The sequence below is a fragment of the Pelodiscus sinensis genome, chromosome 2, assembly GCF_052426305.1.
Source record: "Pelodiscus sinensis isolate ZL-2025 chromosome 2, ASM5242630v1, whole genome shotgun sequence".
In the NCBI taxonomy this organism is placed as follows: domain Eukaryota; kingdom Metazoa; phylum Chordata; order Testudines; family Trionychidae; genus Pelodiscus; species Pelodiscus sinensis.
In genome coordinates, this window is record NC_143053.1 from 129,688,864 (window position 1) to 129,705,122 (window position 16,259).

Genomic DNA, 16,259 nt, shown 5'->3' on the forward strand with positions numbered 1-16,259 from the left:
CGAGCAAAACCCCTCCGACACCCCAGCAAATATCCGTCACCCAGATGGCCCCAGGCCTCATACACAGGTGGGGGGTCCTAGCATCCAATCCCACCTACCCCGAACAAGTTCTGTCTGGTTCCAAGAAACCAGCCACAGATCCCTGGTCAATTTACCCTCTGGACCTTACTCACAAATCATGCTGGGCCAATCCTTTAGCATCTAACAACTAAAGGTTTATTAACACAAGAAAGAAAAGCATGAGAGTAAGGTTGTTAAAGATTAGTACGTTACATGCACCGAATCTCCCAGTCCTTGATGCAGGCTCTAGCAGAGATGTTACAGCTGCTGGTTTAAAAGTTCTTGTTGCACATCCTATCATCAGGATGGGTTCACAGGTCTTCCAGGCTCTTCGATGCCTGCAATGCTGCCTCTGGGATGAAGTGCTGAGCTGAGAACAAAATGGCATCGACCACATGGCCTCTTTATACCTCCTTCCTGGCCTCTTCTTGTTTGCAGCAGGTCACCTGGTCAGAGGCCAATCCCTGTGTTTCCTGCTGGCTGCTCTCAGGTGACAGCCCCCATTCTTTGGGTGTGTCCCCGGCCCATCAAGTGCCATTGTCCCACAGGGCCTGGCTAATCAGCCTGTCCATAGCAATGCTTAACCACATTCAGAGAAACATTCAGCTTTCACATAGATTACAGATTCCTACCTACACACACAAACATTATACACTCACATAAATAGCGTACACAGGACCAGCAAACAATAAGCTCCCATTCAACACCCCACATGGCTCCCTCCCATGCCAATCTCTGGAGCCAACACCCCCAGCCAGGGGCGCAGCAGCGATCCGGCTGCCCCCCTCCAATTAGGTAATGTGACACCCCCAATGCAAAATTGATGCAGGAAGTGATGCCAGTAACATCACTGAGGGCATCACAGGCCTCCCCATGCTTTGGCTCTGTGTCATCACATGTTCTACCCAATGGCAGAAACAACAGTATAGAGCTGGATCAGTGTATGAGAACCCAGTTTGCCTAAAATAGGCTTCATTACTGCAAGGTCTGTCATAGTGACAACCACGTCCTTGCATCGTCTTTGAATCCCACGGTAAAACTTGGTAAAACCCAGAACTAATTGGATCTGCCTTTGTAGCATGATCCCCATGTGTGTCAGGTGATTCTGCCCAGAGCTGAAGAAAATAGTGAATTTATCCAGGCCAGCTCTGGCAGCTCTCTGAACAACAATGAACACTGTGTGAATGCAGGTATTCTCACCCCAAATCATGTAGGCATTTTTGCATTTAGCCACGAAAACAAAATGGTGGCATGCCTCAGTTTCCCTTTTCACACAGGACCTTCTGGCTGGAACCCTTTTTGTCCTGTAAGAAGTTCCAAGACCAGTTACAAGTGTTAACCATGAAATAGCAAGATCACAATGTCCATTTACATACCGTCTGTCGTTTGGTACATCTCCGGACAGATTACATGGTATTTCCATAAGATCATACACATTGTATACCCTTACAATTCTCTGCAACAATAATACATTGGTTACAAGAATTAACATCAGTAACAAGAACAATCCTATATCAGGTGTATATTGACATTCTCCATCAGGCCCCCTTCTCTGGCCCCACACCATTGCAGTTTTGGCCTTTCAGGTTCAACCTGCAAATCTTCTTTGCCAAAACAAGTCCTACCCCTCCCCCTTGTTCTCTGGGCTCCAGGTCTGAAACCTCTGGCCTGAGCAAGACAAAGGGCTGGCTGGGTGTGACTCCCTGGCTCACAATGGCCCTGGAATTCTCCCCTTTCCCCCACTCAGTGGGGTAACAGCAGTAAGCTTTAGACTCCCAAGTCTCTCCTCTGTCCACCTCCAACTTCTGTTTCCACATGGAACCAGATATCAACTTCCCTGATAGACTATGAGTGTCCACCGTGTCCAGAGATGGGAGCGTAACTGCCATCTCCTGCATCCTAGGGAGAGTGACCACACAGCTGTTCTGCTCTGCATACTTAGCTACCCAGTCCTTCTCCTGAATCTGAGACACTAACTTCCCACTCTCCTCCTTCACCTGGGAACAATCCTGTCCCACACACACTGACTTCCCAGCAAGCTGGTCACACACAGTCACTGGGTTAACAGCCTGCTCCAATTCTCTGGCTGTTCCTGCCTCATCTTGAACAACCCTCAGTCCCTCCGAGACCTCTCCACCACCATCCACACTGGGTTTCCCTAAACCCAAGTCAGTGGAGTCACTGCTAACAGACAAATTCTGTCCGCCAGGCACCAAAAAAAGTGCCTCACACAAGAAGCTGCTGCCTTTTACAGGCAGAGCTTTCTCCTGAATGCCTTCTCCCAGCAAGGCCCTGTCACCTCCCTCAGTCACAGCAAACTGCTTGCTACAAGCACTGCCAGGACTCTCCTCCCGATGTGCTTCCTTAAGCCACAGTTCACCCTTCTCTGGCTCTGCAGCTGCCTTGCCTTGCTGAGCCACAATCAACTCCTCCTGCAATTCCCTTACTCCCTGAGTTATCTCTGGCCCCTCAGGCGGATTCACAGGCAATCCCCTCTCAGGCAAACAGACAGACTCACAAGAGACAGGGTCAGAGGCACCTTCTCTCCCTTTGCATCTCTCTAGATGGCTGTAAACTTCCTCGCCCTCATTAGGCTCCAGAGTTATCATGCCCTCATTCTCTCCTTGTGCCCGGGCTAAGGGGTCACTCTGGTCCCACAGAGTCGCTCCCCCCTCCTCCAGCAACACAGCAGCATCAGGCACAACATCAGTGTCACTACTGTCTGGTCTCTGGGGTTCAGGCAAGACACTGCCTGGATCTACCCAAGTCACAGCATCCTCCTCCCCAGCAGCCACAAACTTAGAGCCACCTCCTTTCTGGGCCTCAGCCATATCCAGACCCAACTCTGGGACTGCTCTCAGCCAACACAGGCTGTGGGGCACCTTCCTCAGACAAAGGAAGAAACTCTTCCCCACACACAGACAGACAACCAGAGACAGCTTCTCCCTTGTCCCAACACCCCTGGCTAATTTCAGGCATGCAGCTAGACTCTGAGACAGCTTCCTTTACTGTCCCACTGCTACTTCCAACAGCCAAATTGCCAGCTTGCACACACTGTGCTTCTTCACACAACTCAATTTCAGCTTGTGCAGGTTTAATTCCACAAACCTCACCAGCCACCAACTCCTCAACTAGAACTCCGCTCTGGCCAACCACTCCAGACTGCCCCAGAGAAACATTTCCCTGATTTCTGGGCCCTTCCTGCCCTGGTTCTGATTCCAGCCTCACCTCCAAGGCATCAGACGGGCCCTCACCCACAGGCTCACTGCCCCCCTGCACAGACACGCAGCCATCTGCCACAGGCACCCCTTTAGAGACACTTTCCCCTTGGTTACAGTAAGACTGACCAGCCTCAGAGAACTTCCCAGAATCACCTGTACCCCCCTCACAGCACCCATACATGCTTTGGGGATGGGTTACAACATTAGCTGGGTTACAACCATTTGCTATGTCATAGTCACACCACATACCCACACAGTTACACATCGAACTTTCAGGAGGATACAGTCTCTGTTGTTCCATTAGTCTCTTAAGCTGAAGTTCAAGTCTAGCATTTTCCTCATTGGCTAGGGCCATCTTCTCTGCATGCTCCACCATTTCCTTCAGCTGACGTCTGGCCCTCTCTGCCCGTCTCTCAGCATACTCTGCCATTCTCTCTACATGTTCTGCTTTTCTCCTTTCAAGTTCCCGATCCAGCTCCTGCTTTCTCCAAGCAATTTCTTCATCAGCCTTCTGCCTTCTTTCAGCAGCTTCCTTGGCTCGCTTCTGCTCCTTTTCATCCACATCTCTGGTTAGTAACAACACTACCAGATCTAGTTTAGAGGCCCTTTTCCTAAAGGCAATGCCTCTTCCTGAGCACAAATCCTTCAGAGCCTCTCTACTTAGGCTCTCATACTGGAGATGACTCATTTCAGCTGCTCTTTACCCAACCAAACTCTCAGTACTAAAAATCAAACTTAGACTGCGTGGGGTCCTGATCCCAAAGCTCAGTTGACCAAGATCTGTGAATCCTGCCAACTACGCCATTGTGACGGACCGGGCCGTGTCTGGGCACAACTGAGGCCGTCCGCTCAGGGTGAATTGCTCAAATCCGGGGCTCCTTACAGCCCCCAGACTGGTGACCTCTCCAAACAGGCCACAAACCAGTCCCACAGAGCGCTTCAGCAGCCTGCCTGAAGCCTCACAAGCAAAACCCCTCTGACACCCCAGCAATATCCGTGACCCAGATGGCGCCTGGCCTCATACACAGGTGGGGGGTCCTAGCATCCAATCCCACCTACCCCGAACAAGTTCTGTCCGGTTCCAAGAAACCAGCCACAGATCCCAGGTCAATTTACCCTCTGGACCTTACCCACAAATCATGCTGGGCCAATCCTTTAGCATCTAACAACTAAAGGTTTATTAACACAAGAAAGAAAAGCATGAGAGTAAGGTTGTTAAAGATTAGTACGTTACATGCACTGAATCTCCCAGTCCTCGATGCAGGCTCTAGCAGAGATGTACAGCTGCTGGTTTAAAAGTTCTTATTGCACATCCTGCGATCAGGATGGGTTCACAGGTCTTCCGGGCTCTTCAATCCCTGCAATGCTGCCTCTGGGATGAAGTGCTGAGCTGAGAACAAAATGGCATCGACCACATGGCCTCTTTATACCTCCTTCCTGGCCTCTTCTTGTATGCAGCAGGTCACCTGGTCAGAGGCCAATCCCTGTGTTTCCTGCTGGCTGCTCTCAGGTGACAGCCCCCATTCTTTGGGTGTGTCCCCGGCCCATCAAGTGCCATTGTCCCACAGGGCCTGGCTAATCAGCCTGTCCATAGCAATGCTTAACCACATTCAGAGAAACATTCAACTTTCACATAGATTACAGATTCCTACCTACACACACAAACATTATACACTCACATAAATAGCGTACACAGGACCAGCAAACAATAAGCTCCCATTCAACACCCCACATGGCTCCCTCCCATGCCAATCTCTGGAGCCAACACCCCCAGCCAGGGGCGCAGCAGCGATCCGGCTGCCCCCTCCAATTAGGTAATGTGACAGTCCTGTACCACTAGATGTTTTCATGTAGATTCTTAATGACCTTCAGTGACCTATCCTGTTAAGATCTCTGTTAAAGTCACTTGTGCATCAAGTTTTGTGTCTAGTGACAAGTGCATTCTCAAAGTCACATTATCTCACTTGGTTTTTTTACTCCTAGAACCCAATACTTGTTTATATTGGGGCCCCAGAACATTAAACACACTTTTTTATGCTCACCTTAAAATCTTTTATGCTACCAGTATGATGTTAAGGGACTTTAGAGAAATGAAAATGAGATTTGGACCCTATACACTTTCTTTGGGGCTTTTATTTGCTATTGCGTATTGTGTATGTGCTTCTATGTGAGAGGGAGAATATTGCATGCAACATGTTCCATATAATCTTTCTCCTCAGTTATGCACAGTTATAATACTTTAAAGTGATGACTTAAAATAACATCCATTCAGAAAAAAAGTGTGCAACTTTTCTTTCTAATGTTTAGATCCCTCTTATGGCAGTGCTGAATTAGACAGAGACATTTTTAAAGTATCTTTTAGTCATCTCACTAGACAAAGGAAAAGACATAGTCAGCTAATAAATAAAATATAAACTTGATTTGGTGGGAGGGTTGGCCATCTTTTACCTTAACTTCATGGAGGTTACAAAGTGTCAGACTGAAGACAGTACATTATGTGAAGGGATTACATCACTGTCTATTTTTAGTAGGGGAAATACAGAGTGATGGTGACAAAAGTAGTAGCAGCAAAATACCTCTGCTACAGCCCATCACACAGCAGAGGGGAATATCACACAAAATACTATTTAAATGTTTTGATCTTTTTTATTAAGACAATATTTACTCTTTTAACTTCAAGTATAGAAACATAAGTGCTCATTTTAGGGTAACATTCCTTTCTCTTCACCTGCCATTATGATCTGTCATGCGTTATGAACTATTGTTTGTATGCTGAACCCTTGTCAATGTACAATATCCAGTACAGAGCACAGCAGTTCTTCAGTGTGGATGGTAGAGAGGAATGTGCCCTACATGAATAAAAGTAAGGAAAGTAGTTAGCAAATGATGAAAAAGAAAATGATAATAAGCACCTCCAACAATTAGAGTTCTCCTGGGTCATCTCTTCCTTGTGAAATACATTCTGTGACTGTCTCAATAAATATTGTCTCAAATGAATAAGACACATATTAATTAGCAAGCAGGCTTGTTGCATAAATTGCAAGGTTTCGTCCCCTTGGAGGCTAGTCTGATTTACCCCAAGAAGAGAGTCACACTTTCAGGCTGGGTCCAACTCAAGTTTATTGGTTGCAACCAAGGTACGGCTAAGGAACTCAATGTTCAAAGCAGAGCCGACCCCCAACATCTCATAGGCAGGGGTTTTTATAGGGTTCACATCCTTCCTGGTTTAGGTGCCTTAACATGATAGGTTACTTCATCTTTGACATTTAGCATTCCTATAGGTCAGGTTAATTTTCCAAATGAGGTTAAATACAGTGCCTACTTGCTGACTTTGCAGTTACAGCTGTGTTACATTCATTCACTTTTGCTGAACAATGGGCAAGCCATACTTCCCTTTTTCCTTTCCTGCTTGAGCCGGTCACAAGTTTAAAGGATGTGGAATCTATCCATATCTCTACTTAACAGAAGACTGGTTTCACTTCCCCTCGTCTCCTTATTATAAGTTATTACTTGTGACAGGCCTTGACCTTTGTCATGTCTTACTCCTATACAAATAGCAAATATATCTAAGCATTAGCAATGTATGTATATTGTACGTGCCCCTCATAGGGGAATCAATGGCTCCGGGGGATTTGACTTCCCTTTTACACATCAGGCTGACATTAATTACTAAATATTGTATATGAGTAAAAACTGAAGAGTTTGCATATGTTCCACTACATGCTAGGAAAATGGCAGCATCTCATGGCATGAAACTCACCTTGTGAAAGGAAGTGTTGTAAATTATAATAATTCCTTATTGCTGCACTGAACTAGAACATTTTACTGGAAGAGGTGGGAATTAACTCATAGGAGAAAGAAACTCAGAGTAGGTGACAATATAATCACCACAGTCTGAGTGGGTGTTATGTGGTGCTAACATCAGTATTATCTGTGCAATAAATGTCACTTAGGAAATATTTCAGATGGCAGATAAATCTACTAAAATAAAATAATTTCACAGGCATTTCCTTAAGTCATCTACTCAAAACTATAAATAAATAGGAAAAGAGTAAAATGCTTAATTTTGTCTGATCATAATATTCATCATGGCCAATAAAAGAAGACACAGAAAATCAGAAGAAAATACGAAGCTTATTGTCTCAATTGTATTGCCTTCTATACTGTTTACCACAAGGCCTTCATGAGTTCTGTAACTTAATTTTGTATTTGAAACTTTTTGATAATTTTTTTATCATCAGTATGACATCTTTTAAGAAAACAAAGAAAGATGTGATTGGGTAAAAGTAAACAAAACTCCCTACTAATTTTGGTAGTTTAAAAAAAATGTTAGCCATAGCAAGATTTATATTATAGAATCAGAACCAGAACCTGTGCTAATGAGGTTACAGAGTGGTTTCAGTTAAACAGAATTGTAATTTGAGTTGCAAAATCACCCACCTAAGAGACCCCCCAAAAGACAGAAGAATGTAATACAAATACATTGAAACTGACCAAGAAAATTAATTAAACATTTTAACCTAATGACCAAGGAGAAAACTTCCTCATTCACAACAACCTACCATATTTTATGGAAACCAGACTCTATTCTACATATCATATTTAGCTTCTTTATCCAAGAGGCATATGTATCCACTGTCTTCATATGCACTTCTCCTTGACTAGCCCCAATTCATGTGAATTATTGTTTGCTCTTTTTGCAACAGTGTTACACTGTTGACTCATATTTAGCTTGTGGTCCACTATGAGCCCTAGATCTCTGACAGCAGTACTCCTTCCTAGACAGTTGCTTCCAATTCTGAATGTGTGAGACTGATTGTTCCTTCCTAAGTGGAGTACTTTACATTGGGCCTTATTAAACTTCAGCTAAAATCATACAAAGCCTAATCCACACACAACTCCAATTGATTTATCACTTCCACGCACAGTAGCTGTGCAGATGGTGTAGATAGTGTTTGGTTTTTTCTGCAAGCTAAGCCCTAGTTTGTCCAGATCATTTTGAATAATGATCCTATCCTCCAAAGCAGTTGTAACCCCTCCCAGTTTGGTATCATCTGCAAACTTAATAATCATACTCTCTACGCCAATATCTAATCCATGAAGATATTGAACAGAACTGGTCCCAAAACAGACTCCTTCTCAATCCCACTTGTTATGCCCTTGCAGCATCATTGTGAACCATTAATAACTACTCTTTGAGAATGGTTATCCAGACAGTTACACTCCCACCTTATAGTAGCTCCGTCTAGGTTGTATTTCCCTAGTGAATTGATAAGAAGGTCATGCGAGGCCATGTCAAATGCCTTACTAAAGTCTAGGTATACCATATCCACCACTTCTCCTTTATCCACAAGGCTTGATATCCTATCAAAGAAAGCAAACAGATTGGTTTGACATGATTTGTTCGTTACAAATCCATCCTGGCTGTTACTGATCTTCTCATTATCTTCCAGATATTTGCAGATGTATTCCTTAGTTATTTGCTCCATTATCTTTCTTGGCACAGAGGTTAAGCTGACTTGTCTGTAGTTTCCTGTGTTGTTCTTAGTTCCCTTTTTATAGATGGGCACTATATTTGCACTTTTCCAGTTTTCCGGAATCTGTCCTGACTTCCATGATTTTTCAAAGATGATAGCTAAAAGCTCAGATACCTCCTCTATCAGCTCGTTGAGTATTCTAGGATGCATTTCATCAGACCCTGGTGACTTGCAGACATCTAAATTTTCTAAATAATTTTTAACTTGTTCCTTTTTTATTTAACTTTGAAACCTACCCCATTTCCATTAGCATTCAACTATGTTAGGCATCCCATTATCATCATACTTTTTGATGAAAACAGAAATAGACTAAGGACAAAATTAACTACTGAAAAGGGGTGAGGAAATTGAGGCATGACTGCATTCTGACATCAGACAATATAGCAACTCCTTCCAACCACTACATGAATGTGTGTGTACATATAGCCCATCTGTTCCAAGAAGACATACGTAAATATAAGTGGCCCTGCAGCAGAATTACTGGTGAATGTTCTATTGTTTAGTAGCATACATCACTTTCATGTGATATTCAGCCTGTATTTGTTTGCCCCAAATCTTTGACAGTTAAAAAACAAAAAATAGCCATAAATAAACTGTTGCTTTATGCCCAAGGCCTGTTACTCTATTTAGCTTGTCATTGTATGGTTCATTTCTCGTTTGAGGGGGTCAGTTAAGTTGGAAAGTGAAATTGTAAATACTAAAGAAAAAGAGGGTTATCAAAAAAGCTTTATTTAGATTTAAAATAGCAACATTATTCAAAATTTCCCCTAATAATTTCTAAGGTTTTTCAAATGCCTTCAATGGTGGCCCCCATTGAAGCCCAGGTTAAAACTTCCAACATTAATTCTTTTGAAAGTTTCACCCTAGGCATTCAGGATAATTGTCACAGCAAAAATGTTTTTTTTCTTTTGTTTGTTTGCTTAAAGAGCTATTAAATAGGGATAGAGAAAGTGATCCATGTACAATAAAAATTCCTTCAGAGATCCATATGCCTCTCAGACCCAAACTGAATAGTCTTTAAGGATGAAAAACAGTCTTATATCTGCACTTTCACTGAAGATTAAAATATTACACAAATAAGTTGCTTACAATCTAGCTCTGAATTCAGAAGCTGTTCTACCTGAGAAGACCTTCAGGTGAGACCTCACTGACCTTCACAAAGCTTCCTGCAGTTCAGCCTGCAAGAACAGACTTTTATTATTATTATTTTGAAAGGCTACATTCTCCTTTGGCGTTGCTGCTAGGTTGAAGAGCAGAAGCAGCAGGGGGATATGAAAAATCCCCATGGAACTGAATAGAAAATAATCAATCTACACAAGAGGACATGTTCAAAGAATTTTCAATTTAATTTTTGTACAAGAAGATTTACAGTAAAATCCTATTGTTCCTTTATTATTTTGCACTTCAAGTGGTAGGTAAGCCATCAAAGAAATGTTAGCATTACATTATAACAAAATCAACACCTTGCACCAGTGGTATATGCTGTCCTGTGCACAATATAATGTAATAGTCAGCATTGCTTTCTAAATATAATTTAGCTTGTTACCATGTGAACATCATGCCTAAGTTTGCCTCTCAGAAGGCTTACCAATTTGTGGCTGGGGAGGGGAGAGTTGGACTCAACAAGCCAGAAGCAGAATCATGAGAACATATTTTAAAATCAAATGAAACATCATACTGCATCTTTTATGAAGGATTTAGCTTAAAATCAGAAGTAGCTGGTAACAAGACAACTATCAGGTTTGGAATCAATATGCCTGAGGAACTTGCTTCTGTGTATCTGTCCATGAATAATATTGCTTAATGTGTTTTGAGGTCTTCTATGCATTAATCTTTAACGTGGAGAGGGCAGGAAGGAGGAAGAACAGAAAGATGTAGAATTTTCTGGCACATGGAAACACTTTTTTGTGAAGAAGAAAAAAAGTTTTTTTAAAACATGAATACAAAGGATTAGATTCAAGCATATTGGCAGAGGAAAGAGTCAATTATACCTCACTGCACCAACTGATGGTTTTTTCTCTGTGCAAGGAGCTTGCCATCTGCTCTTCTCTTGACTTTAAATTGTAATTGGGTCTCAACAGGAACTGAACAGATAATATCCCACCTAAACCTGCCTTGCTGCATTTTAAGCCCATTGCTTTTTGTCCTATCATCAGAGGTCAAGGAGCAAAATGTTTCTCCCTCCTCCTTATAACACACATTTATTAGTTACTTGAAAACTGCTATCATGTCCCCCCTCCATCTTCTCTTTTCAAGCTAAAGAAGGACAATTCTTTCAGTCTTCCCTCATAGCTCATGTTTTCTAGACCTTTTATCATTTTTGTTGCTCTTCTCTGGACCTTCTCCAATTTCTCCACATCTTTCTTGAAATGTGGTGCCCAGAACTGGACACAATACTCCAACTGAGGCCTAATCAGCACATAGTAGAGTGGAAGAATGACTTTTAGTGTCTTGCTCACAGCACAACTGTTGACTTATGTAGTTCTTTGTTAGTGGAGTGAGATCCCCATGTTGAAGACTGCTATTTAGGAACAGTCTCATCTGTGCAGGAAGAGGTGGGGCCCATAAAGTCAGGAAGTTGGCTACCAATTTGGCTACTGATGGGAAAGGTTCCATCATTTCCTGGGAAGAGGGTTCTTGGAGAATAAAGAAGCAGTCCAGGAAAGAGACAGTGAGGGTAGAAAGAGGTAGCCTAGGAATGATGATTTAGGGTCCCTAGACTGTAACCTGGAGAAGAGGTTGGGCCTGGGTTCCCTTATCAGCCACTGAGAGAATCGCATAGGGGCAGGGAATGAAAAAATTGCTAGGAAAGTTTTTGGACTGAACCTTGGAAGGGGAGCACAGAATGACCTATCTGGAGGGCTGAGTCATGAACAGGATGCTGCAGCTCCAGGAGCGAGAGGCACTACACACCAGAGTCCTACTGATGGTGTATAAATCACATCTGGAGGTATTTAGTCTTGAGAGCTAATTCCCAAAGTGACCAGGAGGAGGCGCCAGACCAGGGATGAGTGAAGCACCCTGGGACAGAGGGCATTTGAACACTCATTCTGGGCTAAAAGATTTTAGTCCCAGGTGTGGTTGTGCATAGTATTTTGGCATACATCAAACAACATGGGAGGAAAAAATACCATTTAATTTTAAAGAAAAAAGTAACTAGTTGAATTGTATTCAGCATCAAATCTATATATTAACCTTCTTTCCTGGCAATGAAACTATGTGAGTCTCAGAGTAAAGACATATGAGGTTTTTGTAAGGAAACCCAAAGCAGGCAAAAACAACCCTCTTGACTTACTTTTCAAAATGTGCTAAGCCCCTATCCTCTTAAAAGCTAGCGCCTTGTGGTGTCCTGACATGGGCACCCATAATCATGAAATAGGCTTGGAAACATTGGCCTAAGTGTGTGAATCCAAGCAAATCAAACTAGCAAAAAGGTTCTGGCAAACCCCTGTGACATGGAATCAATCAACTCTTTCCCATAGTTTCAAGCATCATTTATCTGGGGCTCTCAAGAGGTTGATACATTTGTTTATTTGTAATCACTTTCAAAATCTGGATTAAACAGTTCAAACAACCAAGCTCTCATGCACACTGCTTGTATCTAATGCCAGTCATAAATAAAGCCAAAGTCCTCTGAATTGCCACACAGTAAGGATAACATTTATTACAGACCCATATTTCTTTCTGTCCTGTGTGAACCTGCAGTTGGCTCAGTATTAAGAACTATGTAAATGTGTTGACATTTGAAATGCTGGAGTGTGAAATTCAGTTCAAGAACAACTTTATGCATTAAAGAAATGAACATTATGCTAAGCTTCCTCCTGTGCTCTGTGTCTCATCCATCATTTTGGGTCTGTTTGTCACAGTTTAAAGGCCTTTGTCACACCTTTCAGATTTCCAGGGAACTACTGGGTGGGAAAAGTGTGTGCTGGCGCCTAATTGGATTTAAAATATTTTATCCATTGGTACTGTTTCATATGGTACTTGGAGGACAGCATGGACTTTGAAAGGTATTTGCACATAATGAATTCTGTGCCTCTTAATGTCATCACACCCATCTCGTCAAATTAATATTCATATGCCAGGCATCAATTCCAGGATATTGCAGCCCCCACTGAACAGAGTAAGTGTGATAATCACAGTTTCTGTTCAAGCTTACTGAGAAGTATGTTTTGATCAGGTTGAGTTTGATGCTGCTACATAGAAGTGGACGGTGCCTTTGGTTTTATTCTGTTCTGTAAATTTTCACACCAAAATACCAAGGATTATATCTTCAAAGGGGTTTAGGAACCTAACTGCCATTTTCAGTACCTTACAGCCACAATTGAGATAATCAAAAACCCCTGCTCAGTTGTGTCTAAGTGCTGTAGACATTTAAATTTCTGCCAGTACCAAACAGCTCAATGTTTAATTCCCTGCAGGGTTCTCAAACTCAGTCTGCATCCTGAGCTATCTAGCCTGCAGGACTCCGAAGGGTAGGCATTCCTAGGGCACACCTAACTCAAACAGAACACTGCCGGGGTGGAGGCAGAGCCCTCCCTTATATTTAAATATTCACTGGTGCAGTATCCATGATTTCTCTCTCTCTCTCTGGCCCAAATAGCTTACACAAAGTTAAACAGTAGAAAAGATCATTAGAAGCCCAACTACCCTAGCCCATGGTTCATTGGGTAGAGCACTCATGTGGAATACCTAGCTTCAATATTGATGCACATATTTTCTCTGCTCTGAATCAGTCAGATTAGACATTTGAACCTGGGTATCCCATTTCCTAGCTTAGTTCTTGGGACATTATCTAAGATTAAATTTGGACTGTTGAACAGTTGAGTCCCTTAAATTCTGTTGCATCGGGTGCATTTTATTCTGCTTTGCTGTCAGATCATCCACTCATGGCGTGTTCATGCACCTGTTATCATTTACATTCACTCTGATCTAAATGCATTAGCACTCTGGCCAGTCACTCATGGCTGGACTACATATAGGGCAACAACTACAGATTCCTAGTCCCGGCCTTGTTCCCCCCAGAAATGTGCATCTTGTACAGTCTAGTACACTACTGAACAATGCAGGCTTATACAAAGTTTGTCATTTCATCAAAGGAAAATGATATATGCACCAGTCCTGTTATCCCAAATGGAGTTACTCTACACTCTCTAATCCAAACACACTGGTTAACATGAAACAATGAGATAAGCTGAAGTGATTGAAAATTCTGCGTAAGAGTCAGGAGCGGTTACAAAAATAATAATAGAAAGATAATACCAAACATAACAAGCTAAGTGAACTTAAAATAAAGCTTTAGTCTAACTATACATTGTAGCAAATGCCACAGGCTAGGTCTCCTTTCAGTCTGGCATCCTTCCCACTGGGATGTCATTGAGATCATGAACAGAGATGAAGGAGAGAAAAATGCAACCATTTTCCTCCTATCTTCATAATTCAATTTCATGTACTAAAAACATCATTGCTGAGTCATGGTGACACACAGTTAGTTGTGGATATGTGCTTTTCACCATCTCTGTGATGAAATGTAATTATTTTGTCTACACCATTCTCTTACTGGAGAATGGCTGCTTAAGCAGGTGATAGCTCTATGAAAAAACACCTCTGAAAAAACTGGGTTGGGCCTTATTTTCTTAAACTTAGAACATGCTACAATACTATACAGGCAGTCCCCGGGTTACGTACAAGATAGGGACTGTAGGTTTGTTCTTAAGTTGAATCTGTATGTAAGTCGGAACTGGCGTCAGCCGCTGCTGAAACTGATCAGTTTCAACCGCGGCTGAATCTGGACGCCAGTTCTGACTTACATACAGATTCAACTTAAGAAACCCAGGCGTCCCCAAGTCAGCTGCTGCTGAAACTGATCAATTCTGCCTCGGGCTTCCTGTAGTCAGCGCTGGTCAGTTTCAGCAGCGGCTGACTTGGGGGTGCCTGGGGCAGAGCAGCTGGGGTGCTGCTGGGTTGCTCCAGTAGCACGGCTCCTCGGCGCTACTGGAGCAACCCGGCAGCCCCCAGCTGCTCTACCCCAGGGGTAGGCAAGAAAAGCCTGGTCTGCTGGGGGGGGCACTAGCTGCCCCCCCCCCCCCCCAGCAGACCAGGGAGACTGGGGTGGCAGGACCGCCCAAGTCCTCCACGGCTTTGCTCCATCTCCCTGGTCTGCTGACCTGGGAGACGGGGAGCAAAGCCGCAGAGCACGCCCGCAGGGGGACAGCCCAAGCGCGCCCGGGCTGTCCCGCTGTGGGCGTGCTCCAAGGCTTTGCTCCCCATCTCCCTGCAGACCAGGGAGATGGGGAGCAAAGCTGCGGAGCACGCCCGCAGCGGGACAGCCCAGGCGCACTTGGGCTGTTCCCCTGCAGGTGTGCTCCGCGGCTTTGCTCCCCATCTCCCTGGTCTGCTGGTTGCGAGACGGGGAGCAAAGCCGCGGAGCATGCCCGCAGGGGGACAGCCCAAGCGCGCCTGGGCTGTCCTGCTGCGGGCGTTCTCCAAGGCTTTGCTCCCCGTCTCCCTGCAGACCAGGGAGACGGGGAGCAGCTTTTCTCGCCCCGGAGGACGGGGGCGGCGGATCGCAGCGCATCTGGGCATCCCGCCGCTCCCGTCCTCCGGGGCGAGAAAAGCCCCGTTTGTAACTGCGGATCCGACATAAGTTGGATCCGCATAACTCGGGGACTGCCTGTATAACAGAATCTTGTAACTTTATATTTAATATCGATGCACATATTTTACCAGGACAATAATGTTCACTGGATTATGACTTCTCGAATGATACCTTCCAAGGTATTCTTTGTACAAGATTAATCTATGTATTTTAAAAGAGATGAACATCACAGTCCACCACAGAGCAACAGCTCTGAAAAACCTGTTAACTGGCCATGCCAGTTTGTTTACTTACCAACACTGCAGCCACAAAGCTGCGCAGCTCCTGGCCATTTGTGGCCAGGGAGAGCCCCTGGAAGCAGTGGCCTGGCCCATGCTGCTTTCCACAGCTCCCCTTGGCTGCAAACGGCTCCATAGCCAAGGCACTGGTAAGTAAACAAACTGGAATGGCCAGTTAACTGGTTTCTCAAAGTGGTTTCATGGACCACTTTGAAAAACGAGTTAGAGGGTATGACTTGAGTTACCCTTCTGGCCCCCCTGCATTGTACAGGGAGCTTGGGCTTCTAACAAAAATGTGTGGCTTCCAGTTAGGCATTGCAGTGATTCATCAAGTGCCCTTTAGGTCAAACCTGAACACTACAATTCACCAAAGTACTCACTCAGGGTGTGTCTATACCTCAGAGTTTTTTTTTGAAAAACGGTTGTTTTTCCGAAAAAAAAAACCCTGAATGCTGTCCACACTGTAATCACGTTCTTTCAAAGAACAGAGGGGTTTTTCTGGCATTGGTAATCCTCTTTCTAAAGGAAGAAGCCTCTTTGCGAAAGAGCTCTTTCAGAAAAAGGC

The 16,259-nt window shown here is 43.9% G+C and overlaps 1 protein-coding gene across 1 annotated transcript in view; it reads left to right on the forward strand.

Annotated features, from left to right (window-relative positions):
* CDH12 (cadherin 12) overlaps window positions 1–16,259 on the forward strand; it is a 259,798-nt gene that overhangs the window by 92,514 nt on the left and 151,025 nt on the right. The window lies entirely within an intron of this gene.